The sequence below is a fragment of the Odocoileus virginianus genome, unplaced genomic scaffold (genome assembly GCF_023699985.2).
Source record: "Odocoileus virginianus isolate 20LAN1187 ecotype Illinois unplaced genomic scaffold, Ovbor_1.2 Unplaced_Scaffold_9, whole genome shotgun sequence".
Taxonomy (NCBI): Eukaryota; Metazoa; Chordata; class Mammalia; order Artiodactyla; family Cervidae; genus Odocoileus; species Odocoileus virginianus.
The window spans coordinates 2,718,885-2,725,392 of NW_027224271.1; positions in this window are offsets into that span (position 1 = coordinate 2,718,885).

Sequence of the window (6,508 nt, forward strand, 5' to 3'; positions counted from 1 at the left end):
AATAGCTGGGTCACATGGTAGTTCTATTTTTAGTGTTTTTAAGAAACTTCCACGTTGTTTTCCAAGGTGAGTGCACAAATTTACATTCCCAGCAATTATGTACAAGGGCTTCCTTTAGTCCATATCCTTGCCAACATATGCTATTTTCAGATTTTTGGCTTGATGATAGACATTCTGACAGCTGTGAGGTGATATCTCCCAGTGATTTTCATTTCTCTTTCTCTAATTATTAGTGATGTTCAGCATTTTTCCATGTGCCTATTAACTCATACTGGAAGTAGTCATTCTGATCTGGTTCTTTAAGTTAAGTTGAAAAACTTTCAAGTTCTTACAATCATCAAAAACATGTTCCTTATTCTTGTTGAATAGTATTCTCTCGGATGGATGCACCATTTGTATATTGGTTTATCATTTGAATAACATTTGAGTTATTGCCAGTTTGGGGCTATTATTAATAGAGCCACAGTAAACATTGGCATAAGCGTTTTATGTGAAGAGAAATTCATGTTTTACGCGGGAGTTATTTTCGGAATGGGATTACACAGTTTTCCAGTGTGCAGATATTTATGAGCAATGAAAAACATTTCCCAAAGTGTCTTTATCATTTTGCATTCTGATGAGTCATTGAGGAGAGTTTAAGCTTCTCTCTTTTCCTGAGAGTTGTTTATGTTCTCAGTTATTTTATTTCTTTTATCCAAGATACAATTTGCATACTTAATATGCATTCAGTACTAATTACTAATTATTTTAGTTAATTTTTGGTGTGTATGAGTCACCTGTACAACGTATGTCCTATCTTATGTCAACCAATTGCTATTCAAATATTTTCCCAGATTTAATTGGATTATTTCTTCTCTTATTAGTGAGTTTCAGAGCTCTTATGTATTATGGTTATAATCTATTTTGTATGAATATTGATGTGTATGTGTGTGTGTTTGTGTGTATGTAAAATATATGTGTATTTGCATAACCAGCTCAAGAGAGAAAACTATTCTGTAACCTTAAAGGAATTCCCTAATACCACAGTGTTATATTCTTTGTCCATAATCCCTTATGACTACTGATTTCTTTTCCATGTCTCTAATTTTGTCATTTTGAGAATAATATGTACGTGGAATCATAAAGTACATGTCGTTTTAAGATTGGCCTCTGTTTTACTTTGGCATGCACTTGAGATTCATCCAAGTTGTTATGTGTATTAATATTTTCTTCCATTTGTTGATGAGAAATGTTACCGGTATGGTTAACTGTGTTACTGGTATGGTGGTGTGGTTATGTAACTATGGTTAAACCACAGTTGAACCATTCACTCATTGAAGGACCTCTATCCTGTCTACATTTTTAGCTATTACAAGCAAAGTTTCAATGAAAATTCATGTCAAAGCTTTTATGTTCATTTCTCTAAAATAAATATGCAGGAATAGAATTTCTGGGTCAAATTATACTTGCATGTGTATAGCATGTTGTATAATAAAGTGTCAAATTGTTTTTCAGGAGAGCTGTACCATTTTATACTCTCACAAGAAATGTATGAATAATCCAGTTTCTCTGCATCCTTGCCACCTTATTGTGTGGTCATGTTTTAACAATGTGTAGCCACTTTGACAGATAGAGAGCAGTTAGAACTCTTTATAGTTTCATTGTGCATTTCCGTCATAGCCAATATGCTCAGCATCTTTGCCTGTGCTTCTTTGCCATTGCTGTGACTTCGTTGGCCAAGTTTTTGTTCAAGTCTTTCAATGATCTTGATCATTTTCTATTGAGTGTCTCTTTTCACCTGATGACTTTTAGATTTTTCAAAAAGTGTTTTTCATTCCCAATTAGTTTCCATGCAATTATATTTGTTGGAGTTTTGCACATGTCAAATTATTAATATTTTATGTTTATGCATTCAGACACAATGGATTTAGCCTAAATTTGAGGAACATTAGTTTCTGCATGGCTTTCTTCTAGAACTATAGGATATTTTTACTTTCTCTATGTACGTTTGGTTTTCCATATATATGCCAATATATACATTTATAAGTTTCTCTGTGTAAGTCAGGATAGTATACACAGGCCACATCCTATATATAGGATACATCTATAGAAAATATTCTACTTGTTTTGCTCTTTGAGAAGGACCCTAGCTCTGAAAAATAATGTTAATAAAGAAATGCAGGGAAGTCGAGTATTGATTTACAGAGTAGACAGGGTTTCTTGGTAAGACAGCCAGTCAAAAGTCTGTCAAGTACTGGTATGGTTGTACAGCTGAATGTAAGCATTTTATTAATCTAAAGCTTTTTTACAAAATTAATATTTAGGTATGGAGCTGCTATAAATAGGAAAGTATTATCACATATTAAATCCCTACATTAAGAGCTTTGGAGAAATGTTCAATCAGAAAATCATGGAATATACTGACGATATTGGTGTAATTGCAGGTTGGAGCAGACATTCATCAATACTGTATAGAACTGCAGTGTTTAAAGGGTTGGGGATGAGATTATGGAAAGGATCCATATCATTCTTAGCTATTGATCTACATAGAAAAATAAATTTTTCATCAGTATTTGTATCAGTATAATTATAAATAAATTGAAGTCTGCAGAAAAAAAAGTTCATGTGTTCATTATATATCACAAACTAGAAATCTGTCTTCCATTTGAGCCATGCTAGCTCGTCGGAAATGAATAGTCTTTTAATGACAAATAGAATTGAGGACCAGTAAGAAGGGAAAATATTTCATCCTTTGACTTGCTCCATCATGACTGAGGACAAATTCTGAAAGTTCTATAGAGATCAGAGAAGGAGAACAAATAATTACATAATTTGCATGGAAATTCAAAAAACTTTGGATAGCCAAAGCAATGTTGTGAAAGAAGCATGGAATTGGAGGAACCAAGCTGCCTGACTTCAGGCTATACTACAAAGTTACAGTCATCAAGACAATATAGAACCGGCAGAAAGACAGAAATACAGGTCAATGGAACAAAATGGAAAGCCCAGAGATAAATCCACCCACCTATGGACACCTTGTCTTTGACAAAGGAGGCAAGAGTATACAATGGAGAAAAGACAATCTCTTTAACAAGTGGTACTGGGAAAACTGGTCAGCTACTTGGAAAGAATGAGACTAGAACACTTTCTAACCCCATGTACAAGAATAAACTCAAAACGCATTAAAGATCTAAATGTAAGACCAGAAACTATAAAACTCCTAGAGGAAAACATAGGCAAAACACTCTTTGACATAAATCGCAGCAGGGTCCTCTAGGACCCACCTCCCAGAGGAATGGAAATAAAAGCAAAAAATAAATGAATAGGACCTAACCTAACTTAAAAGCTTTTGCACAACAAAGAAAGTATAAGCAAGATGAAAAGACAGGCTTCAGAATGGGAGAAAATCATAGCAAATGAAGCAATGGACAATGAATTAATCTCAAAAATATGCAAGCAGCTCCTGCAGCTCAATTCCAAAAAAATAAATGATCCATTCAAAAAACAGGCCAAAGAACTAAACAGACAGTTCTCCAAAGAAGACATACAGATGGCTAACAAACACATGAAAAGATGCTCAACATCACTCATTATCAGAGAAATGCAAATCAAATCCACGATGAGGGACTATCTTACGTTGGTCAGAACAGCTCCTATCAAAAAGTCTACAAAGAATAAATGCTGGAGAGGAACAGTGTGGAGATTCCTCAGAAATTGGAAATGGAACTTCCCTACCACCCAGGAATCCCACTGCTGGGCATACACACTAAGGAAACCAGGATTGAAAGAGACGCGTGTACCCCAATATTCATCACAGTACTGTTTATACTAGCCAGGACATGGAAGCAACCTAGATGTCCATGGGCAGACGAATGGATAAGCAGCCATGCTGCATATGCACAGTGGAATATTACTCAGCTATTAAAAAGAATGCATTTGCATCAGTTCTAATGAGGTGGATGAAGCTGGAGCCTATTTTAGACTGAAGGAAGTGAGAAAGAAAAACACCAATCCAGTATATTAATGCATATAAATGGAGTTTAGAAAAATGGTAACAATGACCCTATATGTGAGACAGCAAGAGAGACACAAAGGTAAAAACAGACTCTTGGACTCTGTGAGAGAAGGCGAGAGTGGGATGATTTGAGCAAATAGCATTGAAACACGTATGTGAAACAGATTTCCACTAGAGATTGGATGCATGAGGCAGGGTGCTCTGGGCTTTTGCGGTGGGAAGATCCTGAGGGATGGGATGGGGAGGGAGGTGGGAAGGGGGTTCAGGATGGGGAACACATGTACATCCATGGCTAACTCATGACAATACATGGCAAAACCACTATAATATTGTAAAGTATTTAGCCTCCAAATGAAATAAATCAATTAAAATGAAAGAACTTAAAAAAAACAGGCAGCACACCCAGGGGGTCTTTCACTCCTTGATTTTAAATCACATTCAGTGACTGACTTTGAATCATCAATGGGGTCACCCAGGCATTAAAGTGCCAAAAAATTTGAATTAGGCAGCTGCAGTCCAGATCAAAGATAACATAGCATTCAGTTAAAATTTGAACTCAACTCTTTGGATGCTGATGGTGAAACTCTGTGTTTTGGTTGCTTCTAAAAAGTTTTCTGAAGACACACAGGATTCTCATCATCAGAACCTCTGCCTTATATATCTCCATATTTGTTTAACTTCTCCTTGAAATTTTTAAAACATTTCAAAATGAAAGCAGAGAAAATCAATTTTCTTCAGCTAGACTATCCTAAACGTTGTCCCTGCCATATAAAATCAAAAGTAATTTAGTCGATAAGAGGAAATATAAAAAACATTTCTAAAATCTTACTTTCAGTGGAGGACAGACAACCAAAAATGGTTTGAATTGAATACATCTATTCACAAGATGTTCACAATATGCACAAAAAATACTGACTCAATGCTGGCTTGCCAATAGACATTTGCTTTAAATTTCCCACATCTCTTCAATGACTTTACTGCCTTATAACTCTGTGTTCATACCTAAGCTGAGGGGAGTATATGATCTCAATCATTTTTCATGGAAGATAGTGTGATGCAATGAAAATTGCCATGGTTTTGAAGCAAGATTGACCAGAATCACAGCTTGTTGTGCTATGCTAAGTCGGTTCAATTGTGTTTGACTTTGTGACCCTATGGACTGTAGCCTGCCAGGTTCCTCTATCCATGGGATTTTCCAAGCAAGAATACTGGAGTGAGTTGCCATTTCCTACTCCAGGGAATCTTCCTGACCCAGGGAATCTTCCTGAATCTGCATCTCTTAAATCTCCTGCATTGACAGGCAGGTTCTTTACAACTAGTGCCACCTGGGAAGACCCAAATCACAGCTTGCTATTCATTGTCTTGGAAAACTGAGCAAGAAATTTAACTTTTGTTTCCTCCTCCTTAAAATTGTCATCATGACACCTGTCTCAAGGATTGTCTTTAAAGTTACAAATAATACATGAGAATTAGAATAGACATAATATGTAAAGAGATTCATTAAGTAATACAAAAATTAAAAAAAAATGTCACCAAGAAAAGCCTGTGCCCAGATGACTTCACTGGTAAATTCTACCAGTGGTTTAAAGAAAAAATAAGACCAATCTTCTAGAAAATATTCCAAAAAATAGAAAAGGATGAAGCATTGCCTGACTCATTCTAGGTAGTATTACCAGATCCCAAGACCACACAGACTGGTTCCAAATAGGACAAGGAGTACGTCAAGGCTGTATATTGTCACCCTGCTTATTTAACTTCTACGCAGAGTACATCATGAGAAATGCTGGGCTGGAAGAAGCACAAGCTGGAATCAAGATTGCCGGGAGAAATATCAATAACCTCAGATATGCAGATGACACCACCCTTATAGCAGAAAGTGAGGAGGAACTAAAAAGCCTCTTGATGAAAGTGAAGGAGGAGAGGGGAAAAGTTGACTTAAAGCTCAACATTCAGAAAACTAAGATCATGGCATCTGGCTCCATCACTTCATGGGAAATAGATGGGGAAACAGTGGAAACAGTGGCTGACTTTATTTTTTGGGGCTCCAAAATCACTGCAGATGGTGACTGCAGCCATGAAATTAAAAGATGCTTACTCCTTGGAAGGAAAGTTATGACCAACCTAGACAGCATATTAAAAAGCAGAGACATTACTTTGCCAACAAAGGTCCATCTAGTCAAGGCTATGATTTTTCCAGTAGTCATGTATGGATGTGAGAGTTGGACTATAAAGAAAGCTGAGCATCAAAGAATTGATGCTTTTGAACTATGGTGTTGGAGAAGACTCTTGAGAATCCCTTGGACTGCAAGGAGATACAACCAGTCCATTCTAAAGGAGATCAATCCTGGATGTTCATTGGCAGGTCTGATGTTGAGGCTGAAACTCCAATACTTTGGCCACCTGATGTGAAGAGCTGACTTATTTGAAAAGACCCTGATGTTGGGAAAGACTGAGAACAGGAGGAGAAGGGGACGACAGAGGGAGGATGAGATGGTTGGATGGCATCACTGACTC